This window comes from Pelecanus crispus, chromosome 3 (genome assembly GCF_030463565.1).
Source record: "Pelecanus crispus isolate bPelCri1 chromosome 3, bPelCri1.pri, whole genome shotgun sequence".
Lineage (NCBI taxonomy): Eukaryota > Metazoa > Chordata > Aves > Pelecaniformes > Pelecanidae > Pelecanus > Pelecanus crispus.
Genome location: NC_134645.1, coordinates 36886669 through 36909960, shown reverse-complemented (window position 1 = coordinate 36909960; position 23292 = coordinate 36886669). Strand labels below are relative to the sequence as shown.

General features: G+C 38.5%; 1 long non-coding RNA gene across 2 annotated transcripts in view; it reads right to left on the bottom strand.

Annotated features, from left to right (window-relative positions):
* Positions 1 to 591: 591 nt before the first annotated feature.
* The window catches only part of LOC142593357 (uncharacterized), a 54316-nt gene continuing 31615 nt past the window's right edge, over positions 592 to 23292 (bottom strand). For both annotated transcript variants that reach the window (XR_012830966.1, XR_012830965.1), the window contains exons 2-3: positions 15732 to 15858; positions 592 to 4169 (exon numbers count right to left, since the gene is read on the bottom strand). This is a non-coding gene — a long non-coding RNA (uncharacterized LOC142593357). The remainder of the gene's footprint in view (positions 4170 to 15731; positions 15859 to 23292) is intronic.

Genomic DNA, 23292 nt, shown 5'->3' with positions numbered 1-23292 from the left:
TTGTAGAGACCGCAGTTAAGTGAAATCATACCAAGAACACATAAGGTGCATTAGCAGCTGTTAGTCACAGTTACTAGTTATTGCATCCTAATCTAAAGAAGACTACCTGCCAGAATGCAGGTACTCTGAATCCTATAGATTGAGCAGCTGAAATTTTTCCAAGAATTTGGGATTAGACATAAACAAAAGTAATTTCTTTCCTAACTGTAATGTGTATATGGACACCATTCTTTTTGTGGCCCTTTGCCAAAATATGAGTGTTTCATTGATTTAAGTGAATCAGTTCCTGTATTAGTTTTCTTATGCAGAAAAGGCCTTAGTGTGTGTTTGAGAACTGCAGCCTAGGCTAATATTCTTTGTGGTCTGATGATGCCAGCTGTGAATTCGTAGTAACATAGGAATCAGCGTAGGATCATGTTTCAGACTGCACTTGTCAGACCTGCCGGACTTTCACATTTCAGTAAAAATTAAAAGAGGATGCTTATCTGTTTAAGTACAGTGCTTTGGAATCGGAGAAGCGTCAGCAGTTTGTAAATCACTTCCTCTAACTTTCGTTTCAAAACCACGATCAGGCTACAAATTCAACAAATTATAGTTTGGAAAGGCATTTAATTGCTGCAGTTTTTCTCTTGCAAGACTCCCAAGAACATGTAGAACTCCCTTGATGGTACAGGAGAGAAAACAAGAAAAAAAAAAGGTTTAGCTGACTTTTACAATGCATTCTGTCTCTTTTATAGATAAACATACTTATCTGAAACATGTTCAATGTAATTTGCATCCACTCAAGAGAAAACGGAAGAGATGTGAAAAGTTTCATATAGGAAGTCCAACGCTAATTTTTCAGCTGATCTGGTTAAAACAGAGAGGAAAAAAATTCAAAAACCCCTTTCTGACTACTTCTGTGAGTGAAAAAGCTGCCATTCAGTAGGCTTCAGCTGCACATCAGTAAGATGTGCTAAGTAGCTCTGATTAGTATTTGCATATCTTCAGATGAACACTGGATATTCTCATGGATATCTTGAAATCCCCAGAACTGATGTAAGTGATGACAAGCATACACTTCATTATCCATCATCCATTTATGCTTTTGCTTAATGCTTTTCTGTCCATACAGGAAACAGTATACAAGCCATGCAACTTATATGACAGATCCATGCACCGTGAATAATATTCGGATAAAGTAAAATACACATGTACCTATAACCTGAAAGCTACTTACGTGGTATACAGAAAGGCTATTTTTCAAAGAAAATCAGTCCTTGTTTGTGAATGCTTTGATTAAAACAAACAAAAACCCCTTAACTTTTAGGTTTGTAATAATTAGTTCACTCAGAGCCCTATCTGTGATTCAGACAGTTACAATATAGAATGTATCTGACTGCTTTGACAGAAAATCGGTGCTATATCGAAAGGCAATGTTTTTTTTCACTCTGTTCAATCAGACTCTCAAAGACCTAAGTGTACAGTAGGTGGCCATCACTGCTAGAAGTACTGTAATAGCATAGGTATGATTCTGATCTTGGCATGACCAAAAAAACCCCCAACTTAAAACCAGAATAGGTGGGAAATGAAAATGTATCTTACTGTGCTATTGGGACAATTTATACTGGTAAGGTAGATTTGGCAGAGCAGTACACACAGGCCTGGTAACAGGCAGTACTTCCTATTTTTGTTCTGTCAGATATGGTCAATGATAACAATGTAAACTTGTACCCTTACCCATCTGTTGGTCTTCACATAACACCTTCTGTTTTGGCTTTTTTCTTCCTGTTCAGTAGAAGGTGTGAGTCCTAATTTACTTGTTTACAAAACTTACGCTTACATCTTCTTGGCTTGGGTTATCTTCCAACCCAAAGCATTCTATGATTCTATCTGTTGACAAGAAATCCAAAATAACAGACAGAAACAGAGATTAACGTTCTGTGAAAAATAGAGCTTGTGCACCTGGATGAACCGCAGAACCACAGGAAGTATTCTTGAATAAACAATTCCTATTACTGTTTCCCATAGGTGATTTGTAGCTGTTGCAATCAGAAATTCTGCACTGTTAATGAATGTTCAGATTACAGTGTTCTGCAGCACTTCTTGATGTGAGCCTTTATCCTTCTGACTTGAGACGTTACCTTTCTGAGAAGTGAAAAGTTTAGAAGAATCTGGGTGCAAACTGTCTTGGAAATAAGCCATCCAGGAAAAATCAAAATAGGACATAATTTTCCCTCAACTTAAAGAAACCTCTCTGAAAAAAGAAAAAAATTTGATGTCTCAATGTCCATATTTTACCTTCCAGATTTTGCTGAAAGTTTTCTCGTATTGTGCAAAGGCAGCAGGTAATGCAGAGACTTGGATCGAACCCTTGCATTGGGAACATCTGAGTCCACTTCTTGGCATATCTACTTGGGCTTTAGGGATTATGACAACACAGATAATACACTGATGACAGAGTCAAACACATGAACTGAATCCAGCCAGGCCTAAACTTGTAGGGATGTTTGGACATAGAGCTGAACTTAAACCCCTTCTTTTGTAGACAGAAACTTTGAATGAAAAAAAACCTTATAGATGGCATTTGTTTCAGCCAGTAGAGGAAAGGTAATTTTCTTTTCTGGCACTTGGGCAGGTAGAATTAGATGACGACTGAAGTGAAAACTTCCCTGTGCCTAGTTCTATGCTCCTTTGCAGAGATACTAAAATCAGTTGTGTTGGATACGCAGAGCTTAGTTACCAAGCAATTAACTGCCTGGAGGATAACTTTCTAGATTAAACTGATAACTGGTTCAAAATAGCTGTGGCAGATCAACGGTATCCTAGGAGGCTACTCTTCTTGTTGGAGGCTGCGGCTACACACCCTTTATTTTACATTGCAGTGCTGTTTTGGTAATGATCACAGATAAGGGCTAGGTAACTCATTTATTACGTTTAACCCCTTATTAATTTTCATGTCTGAGCAAAGCTCCTAAAAACATAGTTTCATTAAAAAGAATAACTATCGCTCCACAAAAAGCAAAGTGTTCATTCTGAACTGCAGAACTGTGCAGTCGTGCATCAAACCTAAGTACACTTATGTCAAAAGTGTTAATTGAAGGGATTACATGTTTAAATTGAGATTATATTCTTAGGTAACATGTCTGTGTCCTACATTATGCTTGGAAGTGTGTCAAGAATATCACTGATTTTTCCTTATTGTTTAACCATGCTCTGTACTATAAAATAGTTATGCAATACTTTTTAAGAATAGGACACTAGGACTTTAAAGGTGTTTGTGATGTATTTTCATGTTACAGGAACAGACAGATCTAACAACTTAGATGAAGGCAACAGTCTTACAGTCTTTCTAAAACATATTCTATTCCATGTATCACTTAAACAGAACAGGTCAGAAATAATGCCCTGCAGTTTTGGTCTCTGACACAACAAAAATGGTAGATGGAAATGAAATTATGATGGCAGTTTATAGGGATATCTGAAAAACTCTCGGTATTAGCGTGCAAAAGATCAGCCTATCAATTTTAGTGAACTTGAAAGGATTTTAAGAATGCATGCTTAGGAGGGATGTTTGAGTATGTGCTGAGCCTCTGTGATTCTACACATTAAATATTACATATGTCCCTAAATTGCTGCTGCCAAGGGTAAATACTTACTTCCCGTTTCTCTGAATGGTCTCCTTCGAGTTGGAAGGAGATGTCTTGGAGCTGGAAGAAAACAGGCTGCTGAAATGTTTATATGTGAAGCAGAAGCATATCAGTGGAATATAACAATCTGAGGCAGAGAGAAGGAAGGTGAGTGAAATTCTGCTTAAGGGAGGCAGCAGGAAATGATAAATAACTCACGGGAGCGTACAGTTTCAGAAGAGGTGAAACTTGCTGATGCACTCAGAGGAAAGGTTGAATTTGAGAACGGAAAAGTGTGACATCCTCCTTGGATGCAGCTCTGGGAAAATGAGCATGAATTAAACAGTTTGTTGACTGCTGCCTCCTTGCTTGACATCCTCAGTCTCATTTTCTAGAAATACTGATGCCTTTTCCTTTGATACCTTGCAGGTGCCCGGATTCATAGAAAATCATGCTGCTGCTATTCAGTCCATAACTTACCAATTTTTCTCATTTTGTCTTTAAACAATGCTCATTCTAGTTTAAGGAAGAAGGCTGGAGTTTCACTGCTGAAGAGGTAACCTGGGAGACAGAGATGAAGGTGCAATTCTCAGCTTTGCTACAACTTTGCAATCCTTAATGCTAGGTTTCCTGGCTGTTAAATGAGCTGATGCTTCCCTTGAATTCCCTTTGTCTTTCATCCCTATTGGGACTTTCAGCCATTTGAAGAAGTTAATGTTGGTTGGACATTTGGGCTGGTGGGACCCTAAGATGGCTGTAATATCAAGAATGCTACTTTCTGATGCTGTAGCTTTAATTTCCTCACTCCAAAGAGGTATCACTTTGTGGTGCTTCATCTTTCAGCTGAAGTGAGTATATTTTACCCATGTTCATCCATGCCTGTCATCACTTGGAATTTGGCTATGTGTCTGTTGGTCGTTTGGTTGTTGAAATACTGGTAGAAACCATGACAACCCCGACAGTGTTTCTGGCTCAGCCACTTAAAGACATTGTATAAAAGGTGTTTCACAACATTGTCAAGAGTTTTAATGATACATCCAAAACGTGCAAAATGAAGGTGCAGATGGAAACTAGAGGTAAACTTTTCATCCGCTAGACTTAGCTAGTTTATGGTAAAATAGACTAGATATTTCAAATAAGTAAGAAATGAACCTCTAATCCCAAAACAACTGTTTGTAGCCTTTGCAGACTAAGATACATCAACCTGAACTTCCGTAAGTATCTAAAGGAGCTTTTCAGCTTGAAAAAAAGAAAAATCTGAACCAAGATTTTATCTGAATGTTAGCTGTATCTGCTTCAAAAAGTAGTATATATTTATGGGAAACTTTAACACATAGGGAAATAGTTACAAACTATTATGCTGCAATACTGTAGCTCACCTTATTGCAAGCCCTGTCAGTGAGTATGTGTGTAAATTCCTCATGGTACTGTGAAAACAGAAATATAAGCTAGTCTCTTAAATGTATCTGGTTTATGTTACCCTTAAAAAAAAAAAAAAAAAAATCACTCCCATTCCACTAGGCTGTTTGATTTAACAACAACAGAAGTATATCAGGGGTTCTCCTGATACTAGCTGAAAAATTATCTCACTGAATGTGTTTTCTTCACAGCTGGGAACAGGCTGGCCACTTCTATTTCTGATTGCGCACACTGTTCATAGTCATGTAATACCACTAGAATAACTGCATCAATTATTTACATAAATACTTTTAAATTTCTACTTTAAAAAATATATTCTGATTTTAATGCAATTGAACTGAAAACAAAGGCAGCTAGCACCATATGACTGGAGAGGTCTCCATGAGCCACTGGAAAGCACTTCTTGATTTACAGGCAGGGTTTGGAAAGCCAAATACATTCTGCAGAATGTTTATATAAAAGCATTACTCTCCATAGCTTCCTCTGACTGGACTGTCCTTTCATTTATATCTTTTTCCATCAACTCATTTAGACTGACTCATCGCACCTAAAAATAGTTTAGATTTACTTTATCTTTTTATACTCAGAATAACACCACAAAATGGATCGTGCCTACATGCAGTTATCTGAGAAAACCTACTCTGTTATTTCAGCTCATTCCTTTTGGTGTCTGAAAATCACTGAACCACATATTAAGTTGGTATAAATTTACATAACCATAAAAGCCAAGGAAGTTATGTGCAAGAATCTGACCCCAACTTATAAAGTGTAACAAAGATTACTCTCTAGGCCGTTAGATATCCTTTTAGAAACAGAGCATGACTGCAGTGCTGTTAATGGAATCATCCCAGATCTATGTTGGTGTTACTTCAAATAAATCCAAGCTTCTTGAATTTTAATTTTTTGCCTGTGCTGGAGCAATTCTTCCATGTAGCAGGAGCTAGCTTTACACCACTGGAGCTGAAGGAGGAACTCTGAATACCAAGCTCTTACCCTGTCTGGGACAAATCACAAGAAAGAAACAAAACCAACTGTAGTTCATTATTCTGTGCCCTCCAATGTGGCCTTTTTAGAGAGGAAAAAAAACAAAGAAGGGATGAGAGAAGCTTCAGAGGAAGAAGTGGGACTCTAGCTGCACACCGGAGAGCTGGTATGAGCTTTAACAGTAAGGCTTACCCCTTGTACACATTTCTAGTGAGCACAAACTCAAAAAAATTCTGAAACACTTAGTACAAGGGAGAACAGCACAGATATAATTTACCTGTTATTTATCTACTTCAGAAAACAGATTTCTGCTTCAAGCTATAAATCATTAAGACCTCTTTCAAACAGTGCATCACAAATTGGCTTTCCGGTTTATAAAAATCATCCCAATATGCCTCAGTGCTGTTTTCTTTCAAGGAAGTCTACAGAGAGCCAGCTGTCTGAGCTGGTTGCGTTGCTATGTAAGATCTGTGCATAAGTGTCTCTCTGGGAGTTTTGTTTTGGTTCTATCATTTAATATTCATGACAATCATCATTAACCTGCCAGCTGAGCCATCTTAGCATCCTGCCTCCAGACAAAGTCAAAAGTTTATTCTTAGCCCACACAGCTCCTGGAAGCCTACATTTCCACATTACAGGCTATTTCGGCTTGGAATTCTTATGTTTAAACTAACAGGATGAATTAAAAAAAAAAAACAGAAGAACTGCTAGGAAAAAGATAAAGCAAGAACAAGAGGGTGTTCAGTACTCCTAGTTAGCAACGACATGGTTAAGCAATTAAATTAATCTGATCATTTCAGCCAAGGCTTTCGGAAAGCTGACAATTCAGATGTGTCCATTAATAATAAAATGTGATGGGGCAAAAGGCAGGGAGGGGGGAAATCATTGCTTTTAAGCTGCATGGAGTAAACTGTGCCACCTTAAAATTACTGATAGCCCACTGTATACCTGTCAAAATAATACATAAATATTGGGAGTAGTAAATTTCAATGTCACTGAGAAGAAATATATTTACGCTAAAAGCAAATTCTGTAATTGCATTATAATTTTAATACACATATTTTTTCATCAAGAATGTCAGAATAATCAGATGATTAACACTCTAGACAATTCAATTACACAACACCCGGAGAAATCCAAGGGATGCTAAGTTTCAGCTTCCCCAATCAGACAGAACAAAATATACAGCAGGTCCACTCCTGCCAACGTGGAGCAAACTCAAAAGCTGTCAGAGAATCAAGAAAAGGAAAGAGTGACATGAGGAGGAGGGAGTGATCAATGGAAGAAGGAGTGTAAGAGTAGAGAAGGACCCCCAAAATTAATCGAGAGCAAGGTAAAAGAGATTTTGATGCTGACAGCCACAGCAGAGTAAGAGAAGACCAGAGCCAGCCTAACGGCATGGTTGGTTCCTGCCTCATTATTTCAGACTAGCATAGTGGGGAAAGAAGATACGCACATTTTAAAGAGAACTGTTGGGGATTAAATTTTATTTCATATTGTACCTAGTGGTTAGAAGAAATATCTGTTGAATTCTATTCTAGTCCCTCTAAGTTTCTGTGATGGTTTTTGTTCAACTGCAGTTGAACGGAGGGAAGCGGGGAGAGGTTTACTTGTTGATTGAAAGAGAAAAAAATGCTTTTCCTTATTGTACACTACACCCTGCAATGGAGCATCAGCGATGGATTTGTCAAAAAACACAGGTTGAGGGAATGAAGAGCTCACTCTTAAGTCAAGACTACAACATCTCATCATCTTTTCTAAGGCAGCATACATTTTCTGGACGGAACCAGTCTCCCAGGGGTCTTACTAGTAACAACATACTTCTAGAATTACCTTTCAAAAATAAAGATTTTGATAAAAGCTCCTTTGTAAATCTTTAGATAACCGATTTCTAAAGCTTGCCAGTGGATAAACAACATTATAGATGTTTCTTCCCCACCGACAAAGAATCTAGGAGACCTGAGGAATGTGAAATACAAATATCTAACATGATCAACAGCTGTCTACACATAAAACGAAGTTTTAGTTACCAGAAAGTTACCAGAAACAGGAACAGTAAAGAAGAGTAGGGCAAGGGCCTCGTCGTTTCTGTCTAATGGGCACCCCAAATGGGGATGCAGATATCCTGAATTAAACCACAGTTCACCTGCACTTCCTGAGTGGAACCAGCCCAGTTGTGACGGGGAGAGTACCAGCAGCTTTCACCAGACTGTTCCCATGCCATGAACCAGCACTGCTCAGTCTTGTTTCAGTCTCCTGCTGCCTTCTGTAAAATCACCTCTACTGCATTTAGACTGGTTTAAGGCTCCGGCCACAGAAAGTCCACCAGGACTCAAAGCCTGTTACGAAATCCTAACAGGAAGACCCAATTCTCTAGCATCTCTTTTCATACTTTGCATGTCCTTTCATAAGCATGATTCTGTGAGCTGTCTAGTAATAATGAACCCCCCCCAGTACAACACAAATATTAAATGGAAGAAGAGTAAAGCACAGTGTAAGTTAATTTGCCAGCAGATGGGTTTTCCTGCACCCCTAAAGGCAGGAAAGAGCTTGTTTTCTCTAAGTATGACTGATATGAGGCTTATACACATTACCAAGTTTATGCAGAAAATAATGATTTCATGTCTTTAGTAAAAGCTGCTTATCAAGACCGTTAGGTGCCTTAACACTATTAAAATTAAAATCAAGGGAAAAAAGGCAGCAAAAATAAAGGAGAAGCAACTCCCACTGCATAGCAAATAGCAACTCAATACAAGAAAAAAATCCTTTTTCTCAGACTCCCTTCTGGAAGCCACTTTTTGAAAGATTTTATCTTTTCTTCAAAGCCAGCCATAAGTATGACTTTATGATGATGTGGCATAGCTGTTGCATTTTCAAAAAAATGTGTCCCCCCATTAGACTGTTTCTGTTCTCCTTATAGTCACAAGCTACGCTCAGTATTGTTTATTTTCTATAATTTGTTAGATCATGTTTCACCCTCGAGTACACTTAAGTACTGCTCTATCCACTGTTGATTCAAAACAGCTAAAGGAAGTAGGAACAGGACAGCAAAGTATGTATGCAGTAATAGGTAACAGGCCTAGAGAGAAAGTTTCAGTTCAGAGAGTAGCTATTTCTGTATAAGCAGAAATCACCTACAGGCAATTTTCCTTGTTTTTAGAAGCCTATTAACTTTGATATTTATGAAACTATTAAGCTGTTCCTGTGGGAACAACCATAGCAAATGCTTCTTAAGGTGGTTATGAAGCATGGGTATTTTTCTCTAGAAAGCTTCTAAAAATGAAAAAAAAAAATTTACTTCTTGTAAATATACCATCAAGGCAGCTAAAAGAGCAATCAAAGTTTGCTTCACATTTCAGTCCACATTTTCCAGGAACTCCCCACTAGGAAACTTTATTAAATTTAATAGTAAATTTAATTTAGAAAGAGTTCTGTTTTCTCTGTATTTTTCTTCCCCCAGTGTTTTCCTAGGTGGATGCTTACGTGACAGTTTCTTTGGTTTGCTTTGTTTCTATGCAACTTGAAGTCGTAAACCAATTTTCAACTAGTGTGTCTATCAATAGAAATAAAGAGCTCCAACTGAGTTATGCTGATTTTCACTATTTTAGGATCCAGTCCCCACTCCTTTCCCCAGACCACAATAACCTCCTACATTATCAGCTTTGAAGTTTTCTACCTACATATTTTACGTTATTTAGATTAAGCACCAAAAAAGGACCTCTCTAATTACGAACATAATTACAGATCCACTTTTCTTCCATAATTCTTGAATTAGACAGACATTTGCTTTTGACGAAAAATACACTGGAACTTCAGAGCTCTGTACTGCACTCATCTGTGTACACTCTTATCCCTTTTACTTTATGTCTCCTTTTGGAGAGTTTTAATAGAGCCACACTACAGGGAGTTCCGACAACATGTAGGACAAATAGTGCTGCAAGATACAGTATAGGATAATTAATGATGAACTCTGAAGCAATTGCTAAATCTAGCTGAAAGCTATAGAAAGAAACCATACATTATGATGATGCTTATTCTTGATTTTGCTGGGGAAAAAAACCCTAACACCCCTCAAAAAACTCAAAGCAAAACTCCTTTTCTAATTGCATGCTAATTTACAAAATTAAATAACTCTCTAGAGGTTTTAGTGCCAATATAAGATAACAAGCATATAATCTGGCTCTTGCACTAAATAACTGCTTCTGATTATTGTTTTTATACATAATCAGGATTAGGCAAAGATCTTTCCCAGTACTAACTTGGAAAAGCTAAAATCCAGAAGGCGTAGAGACCTTAAAATATTCAGCATAGCGAAATGCAGGTTTGTCTGCCCTAGACTTTAAGAACATGGCAGTGAGCACATCCCCTGTTTAAGGCTCAGACTGTTAAACAATACTTCTGATATTCTTAAAATTTCACTGTCTGAGATAAGAGAGAGCAAAACTTTTTAGATTACCAAATGCTGTTTAGGTCCTTTAAAAAGAAGTGAAGCTCAAAAGAATTGATAACAGCACATTTCAAAATACAATAGTAGATTGGTTCATAAACCCACCTTTTACAAAGAAGTGGGAGGCACACTTTCCCTGCCTGTTTTCCTTAATGGCTACAGAGAAAACCAACAGGAAACAGAGTGGAATGAAACTGGTTTGTAGTCCTAGAGAGGAAAATGGTTTTGAAGTATAACTGTGGGCAAACAGAAGATGCAGACAAATAGGTATCCCCTCCCAGGCACCAGCCACAAGACAGGCAAATAAAAAAAAAAAAATCTGAGCCATGTGGATGTGAACACAAAGGTGTTGATACAATTTTAGCAAAATGGTGCAAGTGACCCAGTCAGAAATGTTACATACGCTGGCAAAAAAGCCCCCAAAACAGTGAAACACTTTGTAGAATGACCCTGAATTCCCACAAAGAGAAAAAAAAAGAGGGAGCGAGAGTTTTCTGAGTGCAGTGCTGATTGAAAAAGAGAGGCTTGGGTTACTGCCAAAGGAGCTGTTTCCTATTGTCTTTTTTCCTGCTACATTCAGGGAAACAGGACCTCAGTTTAATCCCACTTTGATTACAAAGAATGTACACAAAGATACATCACTTCATATCAACACTTTTGACAGAAATAAACTAGAGGACCTCAAATATTGGCCAATCATTAAAGTAAAAAGTTACATAACTTCTTTCATGTATACTGACAGATACAGAAAAATGTCCAGCAAAATTCTGAAAGATATCAGATTTTTAGCATTCAGAATACGTAAACTGAAGTAGTTTTTTAACTTAAAGAATTAAAGAAATAGTATGAATATAAGGAAACATAATATCTCATAATACACCGATGAAATTCTTTCTGAGAACAGTGTGGAGTAATTGAAGAACGGAAAAAATTATCTAGTCATCACCTTACTTGAAACTTAAAGATCTCTATTACATTCCTCCCTAACCCCAAATTCCTGTGTTATCCTAGCTAAATCACTGAAACCCTAAAATCTCAGCACTCACCTTCATATGTCCTTCTGAAATCACTGCCTGAGGCTTCACTCTGTCCTTCCCTGTATTTCACGTCACCGAAAGCTACATGCTATGAAGCAGTACAAAACTCTGATTCTACACAAGTCAGAGACTGTGAAGTTCTTAACCTCAAAAGGATTTCTAAGCATTTTCCTGTATTCATTTATTTTTGATACCTCAAACAAACAAGAGCCCATAATGTGCATGCAGAAAGATTTCCATTGCTTAAGTAATGCAGCTGAGCAAAACAAAAACCTGGTCCTGTCCCCTCGTCTCACACAGGTAACCAAAAGTCTCTCCTGATGTTTACTTTTCCAGAACAGGATTTCATGGGAAGTTCTGAATATGTGTGTGTCTCTCCATTCTGTTTCAGAATAGAGAAATAAATAGAAGGTGCAGACTCTTCCAGAAAAGGACCCCAGAAAAGGGCTCTTGTCTAGCTGAAGTTGCTGCCAACTTCAACTGACCTGAGCCAGAAACCTCTGACAGGAAAAAAGAAAATTTACCTGGTGCATTTCCACTATCCAGCCTAACATAGTATTTGCTTACATATTGTAACTATCGAGAAAGGCACTACTGATTTTAACTTATTTTCTCAAATAACATTCAGTTCCTGGCACCAGGTTAATACAGTTGTGCAGAGCACAACGGAGAAGAATGGGGCTGGTAAGAAGTGCTCTTGTAATAGAAGAAAAATGCATTTCTCAACTGTTAATGTTGCTTATAACTCATACTTACAGTCTATCACGTTGAGAGTTGGACTGCTGTCATATCATTTCAGTCAGCTGGGCAGCACCGGACAGTTGGCTTTCCATACGGACCCCTTTGTCTTTCTGAGATGTAGGTTCTTCACTCTGAAAGGCCAGCCGTCATTCATGTGAGCAGAACAAGAGAGACATCCAGCGGCTGGACCATTCAAGTGTATTTTTTAACCTTGTAGCTGACAAACTCAACTATGTTCTTACCTAGTCCACATTCTTGCATGTATAAGAAACCATTTATAAGCCAACTATCAGACATACAGAACCAGAGAAAAAATTATTCCAGTGGCTGAAGCACTGCTGTCATCTCTGCTGGGTATTTGTCCTGCAACCTACAGACTTCTTCACTGCGTACTCCAAGTCCAATCCGTAGTTATCCCTTTTTCTCTTAAGCTTAACTTCAGTATTTTGATTCTCAACTCATGTGAATTGGTATAGGTCTATTAACTTCCATGGAGCTATAATGTGTCAATCCAGAATCTCATTTTAATTGTTTGCCATTCAGACATGTACTTTTCACATCCACTATCTTCTATTCAAATATTTTCTCTAACCTTAACTCTATTTGTGCTACTTGTTTTTATCTGCATAGTAAATAGACTTCCCAATCACTACTGATATAAAATTCAGAGAATCAGTGGTAAATGCTGGTATTAAGTGGTTTGATCTTCATGTAAGAGCAGGAAGAAAAAGATTATTAAATTTACTAATACAAATTAGTAGTATCTACAGTATTTGTTATAAAAAAATTCTATATCTTTACTGTCACATCTAAGCCATTTCTTGTATATAAAAATACAGCTTATTTGGAAACATAAATCAGCACAAAAGGGCTTATAAACTAAAAAGTCTGAAGACAGGATGAATAAATAGTAGGGAAACATAGGGATAAACTTTTTGATGAAGTATTAGCAATTATTAATTTAGAAGTAATTTATTTGCAGAAATCAACTTTGTCACTGCTACACATTAAATAATTCATTTTTAAAGGGTTTGACCCTTACAAACTTGAAAGATCTGTATGAAAAGTTCTGGTAAGAGAGTAAGGAATGTGTTAATTCTTGCATATTTAGTGAAGAATGGAAGGCAGGCAATTGCTGACTTCACTTACAACAATGTAGGATACAGTGTTAGGGATACAGTTAAGGGCTATGAGAAAATTTCCCAGCTTCTAAAGAGAAAACTGTATGCAGCCAATGGGGTAAAAACAGATGATATGATGTGATGACCCCAAACTAACAGGATATGCTACTTATGAAAAAACTGACATGCCCAGTATGAGGAGAAATTTGGTTCCCTTCTTACCGCATACATGTGTGGAAAATCCATCACACATAAGCCAAACAACATATCAAGCTGCAATAGAGTTATTCCTAATATATAAAAAAAAAAGCAAACCACAACAGAAGAAGGCTCAAGTCTTGTACTGTATCTTCTGCTAAAATACTTCACTCTACTGTGCACTTCCTTGGAAGATTTTTTTAACTGTGCTGCTACAAAAACACTTGCCCCAAACAAAAAATAAAAAAAAAATTAAAAAAGAGAATGTAAAGAAACAAATGTCCACAAGGCACTTCTTATTGCTGCTTAGTAAGAATTGCTTGGTATAGCTTTCATATCAACATTAATTCCATGCTTGAATTAAATAAAACATTTCTTGACTACTAAATGTCCACAGGGGTTGATTTCAATTGCTTACTTCATTAGAATTGACTTTCAGAAAGACTGTAAATCAATATATTCATAGATTTCTGCATATACCATACTGTGACGGAAAAATGAGAGCAAATAGTTTTTCCTTACAATTTCAGACCATATTTGGTGTCATTGGACAGCCAGACAGGCTCCATTGAAGCAACAGAGCTGTATCAATAGAAATCGAAAGCTGAAATCAGGATCTCAGGTTCTGAAAATCAAGTGCAGCCTCTTTACCAATAACCTTTGGACAAGGATCTAGTTCTTTAAATAATTTATCAAAACATTGCTGCTCTTGTGTTTTTAAAGGAGGTATCTAAGCAAAGCAGAATAGATGACATTTGGAGAATTATTAGACATGCGGTAGACCTATTTTTTTCAGTTAGAAATCTTTTTTAAAAGAGGATGTATCTTGGACTTGCTGTAAGGCAGAGCTGTTCATGTCTAACCTTAGGGATCTATCTTGGTACCCATGTGGCACACCCCAATCAGCAATCCCCTCTCCCCCAGCCAACTGAGAATACCTAATGGAGGAGCTTATATGCTCCCTGCTGACTATGTACATGAGGGCTATTTGGTTTCAATATCGTGTCCTGTGTTTGTAAGTGATCAAACAACAGCAGCCTTGGTGAACATTATCCACAATTCATTTATGCAGGTGGAGGTCCACGGCACTGATCTGCAATGTACAGCTTCATCTCAAGCCTCGTTAGCAGCAGCAAGCCAGTTGTCACTCCTTGACCAGTCTGGGGAGGGATGCTGAGTTGAACTAATGTTCTTAGCTAACTCCAGGGCCTTGTGTTGGTGGTGGACCATACAGGTAGTGTATGTATTAAAAACTAAGCAACACTTCAGTGTCTTAAAAACCCGTATGTCGGAAAGCTATTACATACAAAGCAAGCCACCCAAGCAAAGAGCAATAGTACAGGGCACAGGCACAGAAGAATGTGGTTTGTCTGACAAACCGCAGAACTTGGTTTCTTTCATGGCAAAGCCTTCACTGATACCTTTATAGCAATACTTTGTAACACATTGAGATACAGCCCATCTAGCATACACCTGCCACCCCTCGAATTAGCTTTGATGGGTGTTAAATTAACTGTCCAGTTGCCTCACTCAAATGACCTCAGTTGAGGATTTGTCCATCTGCCAAGTCCTGTACAGTGGCCTCAGGAAACAGAGACACAAAAACACTTCAGCTTCAAAGCATTTAAAGGCAAATCCCAGGCTTTTTGCCCACTCCCAAAAGAAAACTACATCATCCACATGGGCATTAGGAGACAACAGATCCAGCACACGTTTTAAGATCCAGTCTATTGTGTGTCAGAATAACACTGTAGCAATGGTTTGGGGGTCTTGTTAGGTAACAATTTGGTAATGAAACACAAAGTCATTGCATATTCCAACTCTGGTACTTAGCGCTTCATGTCAAGGTCACGCAGTTCAGCAAGATATTCAGGATACATCTTCCATAAGGCAGCTTTGTCTACAGACAGATTTTAGGTCACCGTTAAAGTGATGGCCAAATGGCAAGTGAATTCCTAGTGATCTCTCCTGATGGCCATAGGACAATTAGTGTTCATGGTTAAACAGACAAAACTGGACTGCTCTGAGCCGTAATTACTAGTCAGCAGCAGTTCCTTCTGCAATGTATATAGATGAAAACTTTTCCAAGAGTTAACAGCAACCTGAATGCTGATTTTTCTTCTGTACAATGACACCTTTTCATCAGTCTGGACTCACAAAAATCATTAAGTCTTACCTAATTGCTGTTCTCTGGAGATCTAAAGTCCCCCAGATTACTGCTCCATTGGGGGGAAAAAAGTGACACTGGCTGGAGGTGACGCTCTGTTTCTTATGAACTTCTTTCTTTCTTTCTATACTTATTCCTGTAGAAAAGTGCAGAAAAAATGCATGTGAATTTTCTTCTATTAGAAGAGCTATTAATTATCAACAGGGTAATTGGTTGAATTTTCACCTGTATATCATTAGTTAGATGGGTGCTAGACAGTAACTTAAAATTATTGTTACTTTTTAGTTATGTCGAAAGAATTAATAGAGTTTTTTAAATTTAAAGGTTAAATCAACAACTGATTAACACTAATTAATCAATGACTTAATAATTTAGGTCTAAACATATTAACAAAACATATTCTACTATACCTATATGAAAAGTAAAGGAAGAAAATAAACATTTGAAATCTGTTGGTTTTTTTCCCTTAGCTTCCATCTTGCTTTGGAGTCTGTGATACTAGGTAAGAATTCACTGAAAAACAAAGAACTTAAAACCGGTGATCTACATATGGCAAGAGCTCACCCTGATTTTCTGCAAACATATAAAAAATACCACTCCTGAGACAGGATTCTCTCAAAGAGTTTGGTCCTATTGTAACAGGCAATGTATCACTGTTTTTTACACCACATATTCTTTGCACTGAGGACCTTGTTTCCATCAACAGCCCTCAAACACTGTGATGAAGTAGCTATTATTGTCACGCCACGCTCCATACAGAACTTGGTAAGGAAAAACAATATCCAACATTTCACCAACACTCTACAGTTGAAACAGAGCAATAACTCAAATCCCTTGACTTGAGGTTTTGTACTTCTCCAACACATATTCTTCCACTTGTAAGTTCAAGGAACAACACAGAAGAATGGCTGAGGCAGCCAACCAAAACTTAAAACTAAACCTGAAACTGAATTATGTTAGCAAAGCATCACTATTGCAGTTCACATCAACTTTGTTACAAAGTTTCTCCGTTAAGAACTTCTTCCTAAATATTTTTGTTATTATTAGGCAACCTTTTCAAAACAAGATGGTTCTTCAAGAACCGTAATAACAAGTGAATAACATGAAGAAGGAAGTGCCTGAAATCACCCTGCTTTTGAGATAGGATTGCAAGCAGAATGTTTTACCACTAGAGGACAGTATCATGTAACCTCCTGGACATACCGCTTTTGGCAGAGAAGACTCACGGCTTCAACCCTGTTTAGCAATCTGACAACCTGAAGATAGAGGACTCTGTGTAGTAAAGTGAGGGGGAAAAACAATGGCATATTACTGATTTACTGGGACATGGATAGGAGCATCAACATACAGCCACAGCAATGATAACCTTGGGTGTGAGCATGCTTGCAAGCGCGAGGCAGAGCTGACAGTGTCTTTGCTTCTCTGTTTGGCTGGGGGTTAAGGAGAAGCCTTAAAGACTCTTAACACTCCTACGTGACACAAATCCTAAAACGCTCTCTCCTTTTTGTTGGTCCTCTTACTCAGGCAAAATGGCATCAACTTTGATGAGAAAGTTGCGCAACTGAGAACCGAGCAAAAACTGGAGAAAGGCTTCAAGCGGTTGACCTGTTAACAGACTATGCACGGAACTGAAGGGATCGATGAGTTTTTATAATAAAATTGGTGATAAAGTTAATAAAGAAAATGTCAGGGGATAATTATTGTTCTTTTTAATATCATTACCTTCTCATTGTGTCATACAACACAACTCTGATCCCATTTAGGTTTCTGAATCAAGTCACCGACTTCAACATGCAGGCTCCTCTCAATTTCTGACTCCAAGATGAGCCTCTTTCCTTAGGGCCCAGGTGAAGTGAGCTTCACAGTATCAAAGGGGTTTAGCACGTATCTATCTACATTGCACAAGGACAGCACTATGTACTTTGGCAATAACAGCACTGGAAGAACTTCGGACTGGAATAAGAGAAGTGATACAGGTCAGCGTGGTCTCAGGTGTGCAATGAGAGATGCATGCAGAGATACAGCAGAATTTCATTGTCTCTCATTAACATTTAATGACCCAGTTACCCCACATTAATGAAAAATACATACCACAGAAATGTAACGTACAACTATGAAAACAAGCAAATCAAGTTGCCAGAAGGAATGGTCCCTTGTTAAGATGCAGATGACTTGGGCAGTGGCCTGAAGTGAGGAGAGCTGTTTAACTATTCCATGCTCGGACGGAGGCCAGGCTGTGATCTTGGTCGAGCTGGCACAATCACCTACGTCTATTTTTCTGTGTAAAAAATAAGAAGGTGCTTACCTAGCTGTGAGAACTCTAAGTAGAAAGCACTGGATAAAGACAAAAATCTTACTATATTACACCTGGAAAAAGGAAGGCAAGGAACCTCTGTACCTGAGTGAACTACAGTTCAGGGAAAGTAGTGAGATACATGGGAAAGGAATGAACAGGCTGTCTGTGCAGCCACTGCAGTTCAGAAAGGCTGATTTACAGCACAAGGAACAGCAGATTTGAGTTAATACCTGGAAGGGACACACATCTGTGCAGCACGACAGGCCTTTTGCAGCATCTCTTGTGGCAGCAGTGCCCAGGGCACAATGGAGAAAAGGACAATGAGATGACTGCACCAAAGAACAACAGTATCATACAGAAAATTTCAGGTTGGTTGTTGTTTTGGGTTTTTTTTCTTTCTATCAGTGAATAAATTTACATCCATTCCAGTCCAGCATAGCACACTCTTCCAGAGTTTAGAAGCAATGAGATTTCTGTTCAGCCTGCTACAGAAAAGAGGGATCTGAATGGGGGTCCACAGGCAGAGCTACGTCTCTGTTATGAGCAAAATGACCATATATAACCCAGCAATTCCTGGAAGAGTTAGTTACACCCTTTTTCCTGCTGCTCTGCACCAAACCAAGGTGTATTTTCACAAACATCTCTTTCAGCAACAGTGCTGGCTTTAATACCTTGCTCCCTCCAGCTTATTCCTACCTTACACCACAATCTTATTTGTGCCAGGACAACTGCTGGTACAGCACACGTTGAACTGTACTGAGGAAAATAACCCTCCCCTGCCCCCCCAAAATAGATTTTTTAAAAACTGAGTTAGTTTCCTGATCTAATTCACTGTGCAGTCACACAAACTGTTATACTGGCACAAGTGAATATGTGGGTAAAGGTGGGAAGCAAGCAAGAATGAACAGTGAGTGGATGGCCATACTGTGAGAAAGAAGTGTTTGTGAAACCACAGCCTCAGTGGAGGTTGACTCTGACCATAATCGCTGCTGAAGCACATTTAACTTTGGCACCAGCTGAACTATTCAGCTCTTAACATTTTTACCTGACCACCTAGACAAAACTCAGGATTCTGGAGCTCTTCCCAGTTAGAAGATAGCAGTATAGAATTTTACTTTAAAATAGTAACTGGTTTAATTATTATCAAGTTCACAAATAATAATTAGTTTCAACTGTTAGTTTTAATAACTAGTATTAATTTATCATTTTGAGGCAGGCCCCCATCCGCTCATGCCTGTTACCGACTTCCACCTTGCTCACTGGACTTGCCACCCCATCAGCCACAGCACAGCTGCAGAGGTTGCTGGATCAGCCTTTCCCACAGGTGGGGGACAGGAGGGAGCAGCCAGGGGAGGAGTGGGACTCTTCTGTAGCACCTCTGCTGCTGAGAGCACAGAAACTTTCATCATCAATGCCAGACCATTTTTAGGAGATTTCTGATGCTGTTTCCAGACTGTGCTCCCTCACCGCAGTTTCAGCCTCTCCGCTGTGCCAAATACAGGTACTCAACCTGTTTGAGGGCTTGCACTCTAGCTGAAGGGGTAGAAACCTCCCACAGACAGAAGGCAGAAACAAGAACTGACTTTACCCTTTGTTTGTTTTTTTTTTCCCCCCATTTTATTTATCAGCTATACTTTCAAGATAAAACTAACAAGCCCTTTTTATAGGGGCAGATCTTTACCAGCTGTGCAACAATCAAATGAGACAGCTAAAAGTGCCCCCAGCTGGTAAAGCAGGATGCTACCCCAAGAGCTCTTGCTCAGCTTTTCTTTACTCTTACCCAAGATATACTTCCTACTCACTCTGTGGTTTTTCTGTTTTAGTTCCCAAACTCAGCTCTTTTTCTTCTGCATACGTACTTCCCACCTCTCAAGACTTCTTAGTATTGCCCATTAGTCCAAATTGTTCAAATATCCAAAAAGCCCGTGCTTACTTTTTTTTCAGAATTGCTGATGTGCTTGACTACCTTTGAAAACACAATATAATTTCTTTAACATAAAATAAAGGGCATCAGTAAAACCTCCTGATTCCAGGAAATCACCTCACTAGTTAATAATGGAATATTCAAGCACACACATATCTTTAACCCAGCTGCATCTTCCCCCAGATACAATTACATATGAAACAAATAGCTTAAATTGGTCATAGAAGAGAATTTATACAAATAATTGTAAAAACAAATTTAAGGGGAATCAGTAGCCCGAATTTTTCCCCTTGAATATTGTAAATTTTGACCTCAAAAAGAGATAAGCTCTGTGCCTATCGAGAGGGGATAAAGTAACTTTTAAGATCCTATATTGCATAATACCTGCATCTTTGACGGTAAGTAATTACAGATATTTTACAGACACATTCTCTCTTCTCCTTTTTCAGTTCATATTCCAAATCAGGTTTTAAACCCTTCTTTTAGCTGCAGAAAACACCGGCTGCTAGAATGAAGCAATAGTCAATAAATACGTTGTAGGGTAATTCCAAAGATGTACACTGTAAAACTTACAAAATTTGTTCAACTCCATATACGTTAATCTTACATCACCTGAAAAGGAAAGGCAAAAAATAGATTTACTTAGATCTATTTCTGCTTAAAAAAAAAAAGGAATCTTCAAGATGGCATTATAAGAATGAAGTTGTGGTGCCCAAGTTACATTGAACCCTTGTGTCCAACAGTGCTTCTACTTGTTCTGCTCAGCGTTTATTTTAATTTCTGAGTACATCAGACTGGCATTCCACTTGTAGGTGTAGTAAGAGAAAACCCAACTCGAACTCCCTTTGTACAATGTACAACTTTCAAGCTTGGATGCCTACATTAAGCCAACTAAAGGTCAGAGCAGAGGAGCTGCAATTATACTCGTCGTTAGAAGAAACCCGAGGCCTCAGTCCAGAAATGCTTAGCTTTCAGTTGCTGAGTATCACACAGAAGTTCAGTAGTACTTTCCTAGACAGGATCCTAAACATGGATTGAGTTTCCAAGTACTTTACAGTAGATTTACCAGTATTGCAAAGAGGACTGTCTCTCTCTCTTTACTTGACTCCATATAGTAGTACCTCGTCACGTGATTGCTTAATGCACGTGCAGTCCCTGCAGTCCCACAGCTATGCCTGGGGCTGTATTAGTCTGTGTTAAACTTTTGGACTGTGTAATTTATGACAAGGACATTGGTTGTTTCAAGTAAAAGACAGTACCTCTAGCAGATGGGGCTTCACATTTGCATCAGTACTGATAACCTTGGCTGCTCTGGCGTCACACATGCAGTTATAGGGAATTCTCCAATTTTAAAGTTTTGCTAGTCTTAGGAAGAAAGTGTAATGACAATGGGCTAAACGACTGAGCTGGTCTGAACTGCTTTTTCAGCCCTAAAGGTTGCATTTCCACATGAGAATGGAGATGCTGTCATGTCAGCAAGAGGAAAGCCTGCAGTGTAACTGTACATATTGTATCTGTTCGGGGGATAAAGAGAAAGTGTCGCTTCCCAGAACTGCTAGCATGGTACCTTCCCACAAGCATGAAATTGTCTATTTTGGAGGGGGAAAAAAGAAAGACAAGATTCCCTAATTACCATATTATGTTCCTCATACTGTTATGTCAAATGACCTACCACACTGTGGTGAAGCATGTGAGGCAGCTAAATCCCGCCACGTTATATAATTTGGTGGTAACAGAGAACTAGGCACATTAGCCAAATGACTGAGCAGCTGTGGTATTTAAAAATGTGTCAACTTTGCCCTGGACAATCTTAAAGAAAAAACAAACAAAACTAGCCCAGACTCTTCCATCATCCTGATTACAGTCTTTGGTGATTGTTTTACTCCAAATTCTTATCTGGGACATGTGGTTTTTCCCTCTCTGTCCTTCTCAAACCCCGGCTGCGGGACTTTTCCCATCTCCAGTGCCAATGACGGGAAAGCAAGAGCGAAACTGCTGCTCTGGGTCACACAAGCTGTCACAGAGCTCCTGTCCCCAACCCTAACTTCACTGTATGCATCTTAACATGAATCTGGGGAGGCAACACGTCCTTCAGCTACGACACTTGCATACGATCACAAAAGTCAGCAAAGGGAGCACGTTCTCCATCTCGTGACCAAAGCAATGGCCATACTCCCCACATCCAACTTTTGTCAAGAAAATACCTGCTCATCTAAATCACATCTCAAAGATTTTGGGGATGCGGACTAAATCTGTACTGAGTGTGCAATTTAAATGAACTATGTAATTTCCCATTCAAGTCCATAAAGCTATATTGCAACACAATTTGTATTTAACTGATTTGCAGCCCAATTAATCTCTTTTATGTTAGGTTCCCACAGTAGAGCGGATGGCAAGCTAACAAAGGAATGCACAGTCCAAATACATTGAGCATACACTGCCTGTACGGAGTGAATCAGTATATGATTCACCCACTTTCATAAAACAGATATGACCTTTCATCTGACTACTTCCTCAAACACAATACAGAGAAATATATATAGCATACAGAAATCAGGAACCAATGAATTAGGGGAATAATAATAGCTCATCTCATGATTTTTTGCTGTTGTGCTAATCCTTACTGCAAGCTCTATCAAACATTTGTGTCAACTCTTGCTATCTTTTGACTAATTAACCAGATGAAGGCATAGGTTGCTCTTCATTATGAAATGAGTGAAGGCAGAGAATACCTAGACTTTTGAAGTATCGGGCCCTAGAGGACTCGCAAAGGGATAATTTTAAAACAAATATTATAAAAAGAAATTGTTATATGAATAAATAATATACCAATCTGCAGATAATCTAGTTCTGTATTTAAAAAGTGACATTTATTTGTACAACTAACTTTCCTTTCTGCCATTTACAATGCAAAGCTGGTAACAAGCAACCCTGAGCACAAACATTAAATTTTGTCTACAAACACAGCTTACACTTAGAATTAGGGAAGGTAAGGTTAACATGCTACAGCATTTCACTACCGATCTTTTCACCACAATGCATGAAAAATTTCAGGTATAAAATTAACCACTAGACCAAAATCCTCTCAAGCACCTACTAACAATATCTCACCCCATTAGGCATTTTGAAACAATGAATTAAATGTCAAAGAAAAAGCCCTAGGTCTTTAGAAACATAAGGTGATACACATCAAGAGGAAAACATATTTTAAATGTATTGCAAAGCTTTGGCAGGAAGATTGAAGCAGCACCATTATAATCCAAACCCAAAGCCAGAAGTTTGGAGATAGAGGAGGAAGATCCGAGCTACAATGGGTTCTAACATGACATCATACATATAAAAGAAACATA